The sequence below is a fragment of the Dipodomys merriami genome, unplaced genomic scaffold, assembly GCF_024711535.1.
Source record: "Dipodomys merriami isolate MVZ:Mamm:240054 unplaced genomic scaffold, mDipMer1.0.p SCAF_11, whole genome shotgun sequence".
NCBI lineage: Eukaryota > Metazoa > Chordata > Mammalia > Rodentia > Heteromyidae > Dipodomys > Dipodomys merriami.
In genome coordinates this window covers 33,110,703-33,121,533 of record NW_027202382.1, presented here as the reverse complement: position 1 = coordinate 33,121,533, position 10,831 = coordinate 33,110,703, and the positions used below count along the sequence as shown (strand labels likewise).

Here is a 10,831-nt window from a genome sequence, read left to right as displayed (position 1 = left end):
AATTATGTAATACCTACAAATATTGTATAAAACTGACTGGATTGAGAATGGACCATAAAGAATTACATTTATGTAATATCTTACACATAGTCTTAAACAAAGTCTTGCCATATAAATACACAGTTGAAATCCTATTTATGTGTCACTGAATTTTAAAGCAACTGTACACATCAAAGATAAATATTTTTCAGCCATTTATGGTCAAAATAGCTAAATACTTGAAACAGTCAATATCTGACACCCATAAATGCATCACTGTGTTATGTTACATTTGTACAAAGATACAGATGAACTACAAAACAAATGGTTAGTTACAACAACCCAAATTTGCCTGCAAAGATGCAGAAGTGTACATTCTCAATCATTCCATTCATATAACATCATAACACCTTCAAAATTGACTTGTAAAAGGATATATGATCATAATTGACCTAAGGTTAGGAGTACGGAAGTTGGACTGCCAAAAGGACATGTGTAAATATGTTGGGAGTGATAGAACTATTTTATTATTAGCATGATGGTTTCAGGGGTATATGATTTTATAAAAGTCTTTTAAAATATATGTTTAAAATGGATGATTTCTGTGACACGTAAATTATATCTCCATGAAACTGATGTAAAATTATATAGATAGATACATGCCATAAATAACTAAGGTATAAGTATTAAGTGACATAAAAAGTTGGGCGGATTTCATCTTCATACATTGCATCAATGAAAAGATTACTTATACAAAAAACTTTTCCCCAATTGCCTTTGTAAGTGTTTATAGCTGACCCCTCCCTCACCACAAACAGTAAACCCAAGTTATCAACACCTCCACATTTCATCCTTTGCAGGAAGTCAAATGGCAGGGATTTGGAGAGTAATCCAACACACTCTACACCACACTGTGTAATTGAAATGGACTATAATCACTAATATTAAGGATGGTGAATCATTCTAATAGAGCTGTGTTCAGCAAACAATGAAAAATTATGTGCCAGCAAAGCAAATGCTGGTTTATAAAATGAACAGAAATGAAGCGAAATGGAACCTCACTTGTTATTCATGAAGGTCAATTTAACGTGATTATTTTCTTTTCCCTCCAGCATCACAGCTTCGTGATTATTGCTGTAAACCTGAGTGCTATTTTATAACCTAATAAAAGTATAACATAACCAACTGGTGATCATTTTTTTAAAGTGAGTCTACATGCTTCCACTACTAAGAATCAACTTATACATGCTTCTGGTCAGATTGCAAATAAGGTCCATCCAATGAAGTCGAAGGTTTACAAAGCATTCAACTATAAGATGTTATTTTAACAATTCCTGATCATATATATGAATTACTGTTAGCTATTCTTGGGTGAAATATTACATTTAAAAACAACCTGCCCTCAGTTGAACTCTACAAATGGTATTTGCTTTTAACCCATAAAATATTTGCCTTTAATACAAATCTACTTTGTAATCACCCAGGAAGTATGTTGAAATTTGACAGCATGCAGGTTGACCTTGAAACATGATGGTTTCAAACACAGTTTTGAAATCCCCTGTACTAAAATTTATATAAATATTAAACAATTTCATAAACCAATACAAAGGGGACTGGTGTTTGAATGGCAAACATATTTGGGGAGGAGGAGGGTAAATGAATATTTCTCTTCCATTCCAATTTACCGGAATATACATAAGATTATTACAATAAATATACTGTTTTATTTTATTTAATTGTAAAGGTGTTGGACAGAGGGGTTACAGTTACATCAGTAAGGTAATGAGTACATTTCTTGTCAAGCATTGTTACCCCTCCTGTGTTTTCTTATGAAACATTCTATTTTGTGCTTATCTCATTTTTATTTTTTTTAAATTTTTTTCTGAAATCCCAAAGAGACAAATTAGTAAGGTGACAGAGCCTGGCTGAGTGCCTTCATTAGCTCAGCGCTAATAACTTCTTTCAGTACTGTGGATAGCGCCTGGCTTCACAACTCAGGCTTATCCAAAGCTAATTATTTTCCCTGTTATAAAACAAAGGTTCTATATCAAAGGCCCATAATGCGACACACTACACTCTCTAGATGCACTGATTTGCAAAATAAATCAACTGTGTCAGGGAGGAATTTAAGCAGAAATTACAACAAATTGCAATTATATTTGAATGGTGCGCTATTTAAAGTCATTGTTAGTTTTTGGGGGCATGATGGCACCTATGCCACTCTGCAAGTTGAGAGAAAAGACTGGCTTCTCATCTTTCATGGTAATAAAAATGTACTCTTTTATTCTTGAAAGCTTTAGTCTCTATTGTAGCTTCATTCATAAATACTTCAATGATAATCCACCCAGAGGGGAAAGCTAAGCAGCACCAGTAGATTGCATAAGGAATATTTTAATTACATATATATATATATATATGCATGTGTATACTTACATAAACACAATTATTTTAAGTAGGGATCCTTTTGTATTGTTTCTCAATTGAAAAGATCCATCTTCTCATACAGCACCTAAAATATATACTCCAGCTCACAGAACCACTAACAATTAATTCCCTTAGGCCACAGAGCCCATCTTTCAGATGATACCATGTCCTTAGAGTATCAGATAGAACTGAACAGCAGACTAAAGTTTACTGAACTGAAAATTATACTTGAACGCAAACTAGCACCACAAAGAATTTCCCAGTGGGTCATGTGTATAATGTTTCAAAAATAGAAAAGACTTGAGAAAGCAAGTAATGTTTCTACTTCCTGCTTTCTCAAGGCAAAGCCTGCTAATTTGGAGCAATGCCTACTTCAGCCTCTGTGGAAAGAAAGGTGGACAAGGAACAAGATGCCTAAGAAATCTCTCTGATAAACAGCATGCAATTTTAGAAGTTGCATGTAAAGATAATTAAAAACATTCTCTATGCCTAATGATGTGTTTTAGTGATTTAAGATGTTTAATTTCCTCTTTATCTTGTTTTGTCTAAATCATGTAATTAGAACTGCCTCCTGACATCATTTCCCTCACACCTATTCTTTCTGTGTTTTTTTACTTCTTGATGTTTAAAAGGGAAAATAAATCAAGTCAATGAAATGTCATCTGTAATTTTGTCTCTTTTCCTCTTTGAAGTTGGCCTGTGGATCTCCTTTCCTGTATTAATATTAGATGCTTGCTTTACTTGCCACATACTCTCTCTCTCTCTTTCATTTCCTTTGGTTTGTTTCCTACATCTCTATCTTGAAATCTTTTGTTATGTACCAGGCACAAGTCAGCTCCTGGAGTTCATTTGCAATTCCATTCCCATATGCTTTATTGAGTTATTTTCTTGGCCGCAATCAGTCTTTAAATACAATCCAGTAAAGATACAGCTATGATTTTTGACAACCTGACCTTTCTCGGCTTTCTTACACTTGTTTAATTAGGTACTACGTGCAGCTGTAACTTGATCTTTACAGTTTTCCTCTGGGAAAAAAAGAGAGAGATGTTGTTTAAAGAAGGTCAGATCTGGCAGGTTTTCTAGTTACTTCAGGAGCTGACATTGGAGATATGGGAGCCTAGCTTGGGAATTCTATATTGGTTTTCTCAAACATAAAAAAATGTCTGATTTATGAAGATAATTTGAGCCCAAGAGAAAGTTATGAGATGAAGGGATTGTTACTTTGATAACCTGAATTGGATGTGAGTCATGACACTGAACATGATCCTTTTGGGTCTAGGAAGAATAATTCCACATTAACCAGATGAAAATTCAGTTAGTTAGCTAATTTCAGCTGAATACCATGTAGCTGATAAGTCCAAAATAGACAAAAGTCATCATCAATGCTTTGTTGAAGTTCTTTCTTCGTTCTTAATTTCAGTTCTTTATGTCTATCATTTATCATTACCATTTGCATAGTCAAAATGTTTTAATATTCTGTGATATATAATCGTCTCCTCGGATTATGTAGGCTTCATTATTATTGCATTAACGTCAATGAGGTTAGGTGTGTTTGCCTAATATAATATGATGAGAAAACAAGACAATTATGTACAGTCATTTCTGCTGATATTTTTAATCATGTTTTGCTGGGCACATGTAATCACAGCTACTCAGGAGGCTGAGACCTGAGGATCACTGTTCCAAGCCAGTATTGGCAGTAAGGTTTGTGAGACTCTTGTCTCCAGTTAACTATCCAAATGCTGCAAGTTGGAGAGCACCAGCCTTTAGTGACAAAGGGACAGAGCCCATAACTTGAGCCAAGCCCTACCACCAGTACATAAAAAGAGTAACATCAAGTCTCTTTTCTGTTATTAGATACTGATCCTGTCCTGTAGAAATTTGTTTGTGTATGCTACATTCCCTATCAACTCATAAAAATATAGTTTTGTTTTAGTATGTCACCAATGCAAGGCAAAAGCAGTAGCTCTAAATCAGATACACAGTAATACCCATCTCTGGTTGTGTTCTAACCCAACTCTCTGTTTATATGACCATTATTTTTTGTTGGGTATGATGTATCTTGTAACTATTTTTAAAAAATCCCACTCTATTTTGTGCATCAAAGCAAGTATGTTTTCTCAGGGTAAAATAACTATATCATGCCTCAGAAAATACTGATGATACAGGAGAATCAATGTAATTTGATTTAATTCAATTCAGTAAGTACTTTTACTGCATGCTTACATTTTAATCAATCCAATGATAGAGTTATGATAGATCCAGAAAAAAATGGCAATGGTTTGTGCCTTGGGGGAAATGCAATATTTCATTGTAATAATATGATACTGACATATGCCACATCTCAATAAAATGATAGGATGGTTGCTGATTATGTTCCAAGAGGAGTAATCCTGTTATGCATTTTCAGAGCAGAGAGAATGCAGTAGTGGATGAATTGGTCATGGAACAATATATGGAAAAGCTGTAGTGCAGTATGTGAGCTGAATGATGAGTGAAATTTGGCTACACAGATGTGTGGGGCACAGTAATTTCTGTCTGTATTATAGACTCTGAAGTAGGACTCTCACATCACTCACTCCATACAGAAAAGCATCCTTCCCTAGAGAAATGTACATGTGGAAATGTAGAAGGAAAGAAGACTCAGTGAAGTTCCAACAATTCCCACAACAGCTTATGAAAAGTTACTTAAACTGTCAAAGTAAGAAATGACATGTGCCTATTTTTTAATTGCATCCTATTTTATTTTTCTGATAATTAGAAAATACTGAAACAACACACAAATCCTTCAATAAGGTCTGCCTAAATATACTATGACATGCTTCCCAAGTAGGAGGTTATAAAAGAATAAATTGCATCTTTATATGGAGACTGTGTAATATTTCCAAGATATATTAAGTAAGAAGTAAGAAAGGAGATGCTGGTCAGTATTTCAAGTGTCTTATCTACATTTTGGTGTATCTCAAAATAGACATGCCTGGAAATAGTGGATAAGTGATGGAAGTTTGAAACTGAAGGAGCTATATTAAAGCCTCAATTTTAAAATTGAGAAACACATAAATTCATGAAATCTTTCCAGAAAAAATCCCTAATTCTATTTTTCTAGAAGTAAAAGACAATATGGTTGAGAATGACCGAAGTAAAGAAGCAAATAGTGCTTAAAAGGTAAGCTATTATGAAGGAGATTAACCAATAACATTTTGTTAAAAAAAAAGCTTCATAGAGCTATAGAGTAGAAAAGATATATAGCCATGATGAGAGCAATTTGTAGAATTGACCTTGGTCTTGAGTCAAACATAAAGAGTATTTGAATATACATCATGTGTATTAGATAAAAATTGATAGAATTAAGACAATCTTCTGTCACTAACATTATATCCTGTTGTATAGAAAATTATAGCAAAGTGGTTTCAGGAAAATGATTTTATGACCAGAAATTCAGTTTAAAATATTCTAGAAGATATAAATGGAGAACTTACATGGTGCAAAAAATCTATGGAGTATTGGTTATTTAGCTGCAGACATTTTAAAGTTTATGGCACTATAGTCTCTCATTTGGGGTATATTAAAAACTTTCCAAATATGAAAACAAAGAAAGAAAGGAAGACAGAAAAAGTCATTGATCTCTATCTTCTTATTATGATCCATTTCAGTTGATATATAGGATGCAAGAAATATATGTGGATTATTGATGTTTTCTAGGTATATCTCTGGTCTTCACATATCCTTAACAAGTATCAGATAACTCAACAAGTGAAAATGTCATAAAATAATGTCATATTTTTGGATTGATACTTTATTTAACACATATTTATTAAGAGTTTCCTAGAAAATAATTCATATTGCCATACAAGAGAAAAAAATCGTTTGTTTGCTTCACAGAGCTTGCATCAGACGAGAGGAAAACATTATGATGGAAACAAGGACACAATTAAAATGACTATGGGTTTTAATAAGTACTGTGAAGAAAACAAATGAACTGTGGTAAATGGCCTCAGAATGGAAGAGTGGAAACTTTAAGGTTTTGGAAAAGTTGCCTCTTTACAACCAAACTAAACAAACACAAACTAAAGTCAAGCTTTCCAAATCAACAGACACTCTCATAGGGATACGTCTAAAAATAGTCCCCTAACATTCTAATTTCTGATAAACACATACCTTTTTCTAGTTATTCAGTCAAATCCTACACTAGAGAACCATGATGAAAATGTTTAATAGATGCAATTAGTATCACAGTATCACAAATCAGTTTTCCTCATGAGGTTATCAAGCTGGACTTGATTGGTTGCTGATAGAACAGAAAGTATTAGACTGATTTGGTGCAGTATCTGTTAAAAGTTAGATAAGATGTGCAAGTGGAATCTAAAAATTGGGGCAACCTTGGTAGAGATACAGCAAATAAACAGAGACCTCAGTTCTATAATCACACACTTGAATGGGTCAACAATCAGAACACAATAAAGATTTTTTTCCTTTTATGCATTATTTTTTTTACCTAGAAGTTATGAACTATAACTTGGCTTGTAATCATAGTTCAACAAAATAAATTCCAGGTTATAGAGTCAAAGAGAGAGGCATAGAGGAATGAAGAGAAGAAGGGAAGGGAAAACGCAATTAAAAAAAATCCAATGCATAGTCTAGAAAATTAAGAAAAGTTGAACTAGAAATGTGCTGTTTACCTCACTTATGAAGCTATATGTAACTCCTCTGTATATCATCTTTATAATAATAAAAATGCATGAAGAAAAAAGGAAGAAAAGCAAGCAAAGGAATGGGTAAGAATGCTGAAAAGAATGGCATCCATCAAGATATAGTGTATTCATAAACCAATTGTTGAATGGCAACTACTCTGTTCATCTACTAAAACTAATAAAGATATATTTAAAAATTAAAAAATAAAATACTTGATTTTAACTGCCTTGCGATTCCATGAACTGAGGGAAAACAAGTTGGTATCTTGTGCAACAGACAGCTGCGACCAGTAATTGATGGGAAATACGATGTTTTTTATATTTTCATAGCATCTTAACATTTAATAAAAACTATATCCAGTAACTCCTTACTATATTTTACATAGGATAGCCACACAGAAATTAACCTATGTGAAAAGATGGTTTACACCTATGGGCTTTACTCATAAATCTGGAGTATACTTGGGAAAGGGGTTCTAATGGCATAGTTAAATGAAGGTGAGGAAAGGCTGATGGACAGGCGAAAGGTAACCTGATATTTGGGTCCCCCAAATTCTCAAGGGAACTATTCATAAACACCTACCACCTATGTGAACTCCTGCTCCCAACAGGAAGACCCTTTACCAAGATGTTCCTTCCGGAAGAATACTCCCAAATATTCACTCAACTCCAGAGACAGGCATTAATAACTCTCTTTCTTATGAAGAAACTTACAACTTTTTAAATACTATTGGTCCATTCTCCCAAATCTGTTTCATATTTAGTTATTGTACTACGACCCATAGAAAAAAAATGCTTTGTCCTTGTTTAGTGAAAGGTAATTAGTACTTATTTGAAGAATGGGAAATTCAATCCACCAAAGTCAAATGGTTCCCAGAACAAACTGTCCATTGTCAAGTGGGTTCTGATTTCCCATTGGCAGCCAATCTACTTTGAGGTAGCAGCGCACAAGCTTTCTCAGAATTTCGAGATCCCTGGGATCTGCACCCATCTCCAGCCACTGGCATTTGGCCTAAAATATCTACCGAGCCATCAGAAATTTCTTTGATTGAATGATCTTCCAGGGTTAATGAAGGATCCAAAAGCAGAGGTGATGGAGGACACTGCATACCATCTCCAAATACATCCAAATTGTCACTGAACTCCAGTGGTAAACTCTCAGTGGGCTGAAGCTCAGCAGCACTCAAGTCCAAATCCATGGGGCCGGCCTCCAGATCATGTGGCACAGACAGTACTTGCTGGGGCTTATACATCTGAGGAGGTCACTGGAATCCACTGGATAGCAGGGATCCTCAGAGAGGCTTACAGGAACTGGCTTGTTGCAAAGCATCTCTTCAGATCTCTGGCAGCATTTGAAGAGAACCTGATTTGTGTCTTGACCAATATGGGTAAGGCAGTGTCTGGTCATTGGAAGAGACTGATTGGAGCAAGGCACATCATCCACAAAGGCCAAGTACCTCTGACTGGAACGCGTGGTATGAGCCTGTTGGGAGGCACCGTCAGTGGCCAGCATTCTGCGTTCCTTCAGCTTCTACTCCATAGCGTTGAAGGTATCACTGTAGACATTTTAATCGCTTTAAGTTTTCTCATTATTTGGTCAATAGTCCCTCTGGGCCAGTCAGGGGCCTACTGTCTAGAGCTTCGTGTTCCACTTTGCGATTATGTAAATACGGACCCTTCTTCTCTTTGAACAAATGCTGGAGTCGTTTAAACTGATCAATACACAAAGACTGCAAACGAATTAGCTTGTCTCGCATAATCAGGGCCACTTCTTCAGCTGTGTGGATACCAGGATGATTTAGGGGATCTTCCTGATCACTGTCTATGCTATCAGCTTTACTGTCAGGGTCACTTCTCCAAGTCTGATCCACTGTAATGGGTTTCTGGTCCCCATCACTATCAGCTTTACTGTCAGGGTCACCTCTCCAAGTCTGATCCACTGTAATGGGTTCCTGGTCCCCACCACCCCAACCGTCTTCATCTGTTATTCGGCTGGCTTCACTTCGGGTACTTTCTGGAGTATGAGAACTCAGCTCTGTCTTTGCATAGAAGCTCAGCTGACACAAGAGTGTCTCACCCACAGGTCCAGGGTTGGTCTTCTTCATTTTGAAGTGTTAGGACACTCCTACGGTCATTTTTGTTCAGCACAGAAGGACACCCCATCTTTCTTCTCTGGCTTTGGAGCACACTGGGACATTTTTTCCATTCTTTGTCGGCATGTAACTATACTGTTTAAAAGGTGCATTCTTATTTTCAAGGATATGTTTAATACAAAATTCCTGACCTTCCAGACGAGGTTGAGAGCATGGGCGATGAGTAAATGAGCAAGTCAGGGGCTCCTGAGACCTGGGCACTTGATGATCCTTCCCCGATTGGTTGGTAAGATGTGCATTCGAATCCTGTTCATACCCAAACCTGTAGGGTCACACAAAACACCAAAATGACCCTTTCTTTTTACCCTTCCTAAACACTCCTGCTGTACCATCTCCGCATCCAGCACAGTAATGTTTCTAAAAGGTGGTCCATGGCCTCCCAGGACCCGGCTCCCTAAGTCTCCACCACCCTCCAGAGTCTCTTCAGTATGAGTGTCTAACGGTTCCCCGGTTCTCCTTCCAGGCCCGGGGCCTCTCCAAACCCAATCATGCTGAATCACAATCTGCAAGAATCCATGTCTTACCTTCCGAAAAACTGAAGATAGGTGAATGAAACATTTGTCGAGGAATGGTTTAAGCTGAGAATATGGTTAAGTTTTACTTCAGTAATATTCCTAAATTGCTGGTTCACAAGCCAAAAATAGGAGGATCTGAATCCAACAGTTAATCAGTAAGTAGATTTAGTGCACCCTAAGAATTGATCAGATATGGAGGGCAGAGATGTATAAACTTCAAGAGTGAAAGGTTGGACATTTAGACCTTAGTTGAGCAGAAAGTTTGTGAGGCAAAAAGTAGCAAATTAGAAGAGGCATTGTTGTTGGAGGAGGATGGTTTGTAACTTGAGGCAGATAGCAAAGGCTGAGTGGTAATGTGTGATACAACCAAAAGGGAATTTCTAACTTGTAGTGAAACTGGTGGTTATTTCAATTAAATGAATGAAAAAAGATTGATTTCTGATGATAGGAAACATGAGAAAATTTCGCAACTAAACCTAGAGGTTGATTGCTGAGGTATATGTGTGCCTAAAATGTTGAGTCTTGCTTAAATGAATGTGACACATTGCTTCTGTGCCCCTTGACACCCCATTCATTCTAGAGTAGCTAAATCTCAGAAGCTTTATAGATCAACTTCTTCTCTCTTCAGCTAATTAGAGATTCAGTTGTTAATCCAGCAACACAATGGAGAGGGAATTTTAAGTGTCAGAATAAGAGAAATTAAAACAAAGAAAAAAAGAATCAATTATCACCAATGGAATTGCCATGAAAAAATGTGGGTATCCAATGTATAGATTGTCCAGGATTCCCCGAATGACTTTAATGACTATGGATTTGGCATAAATAAAAGAAAGCATGTTTAATATGGTAGGGCTCAAGTGACAAGGAATTGGGCCATGATTATGTGCTGAGGAAAGATAAGACAGAGTAGAATGCTATTATTTCCCCCTTGAATGACATGGCTTAGTGAACTATTAACTGGGATGAGAACTGGAAGATCAGTATCTTTTTATGTTGTATCATTTATCTCTCTGAGCCTCAGTTTCTACTTTATAAAATATAAAGGATTTGGACTAAGTTTTCTATATGG

General features: G+C 36.1%; 1 pseudogene; it reads right to left on the bottom strand.

Moving 5' to 3' along the window:
• Positions 1-7,987: 7,987 nt before the first annotated feature.
• On the bottom strand, positions 7,988-9,501 carry LOC138816393 (KAT8 regulatory NSL complex subunit 2-like; annotated as a pseudogene).
• Between the last annotated feature and the right edge of the window lie 1,330 nt (positions 9,502-10,831).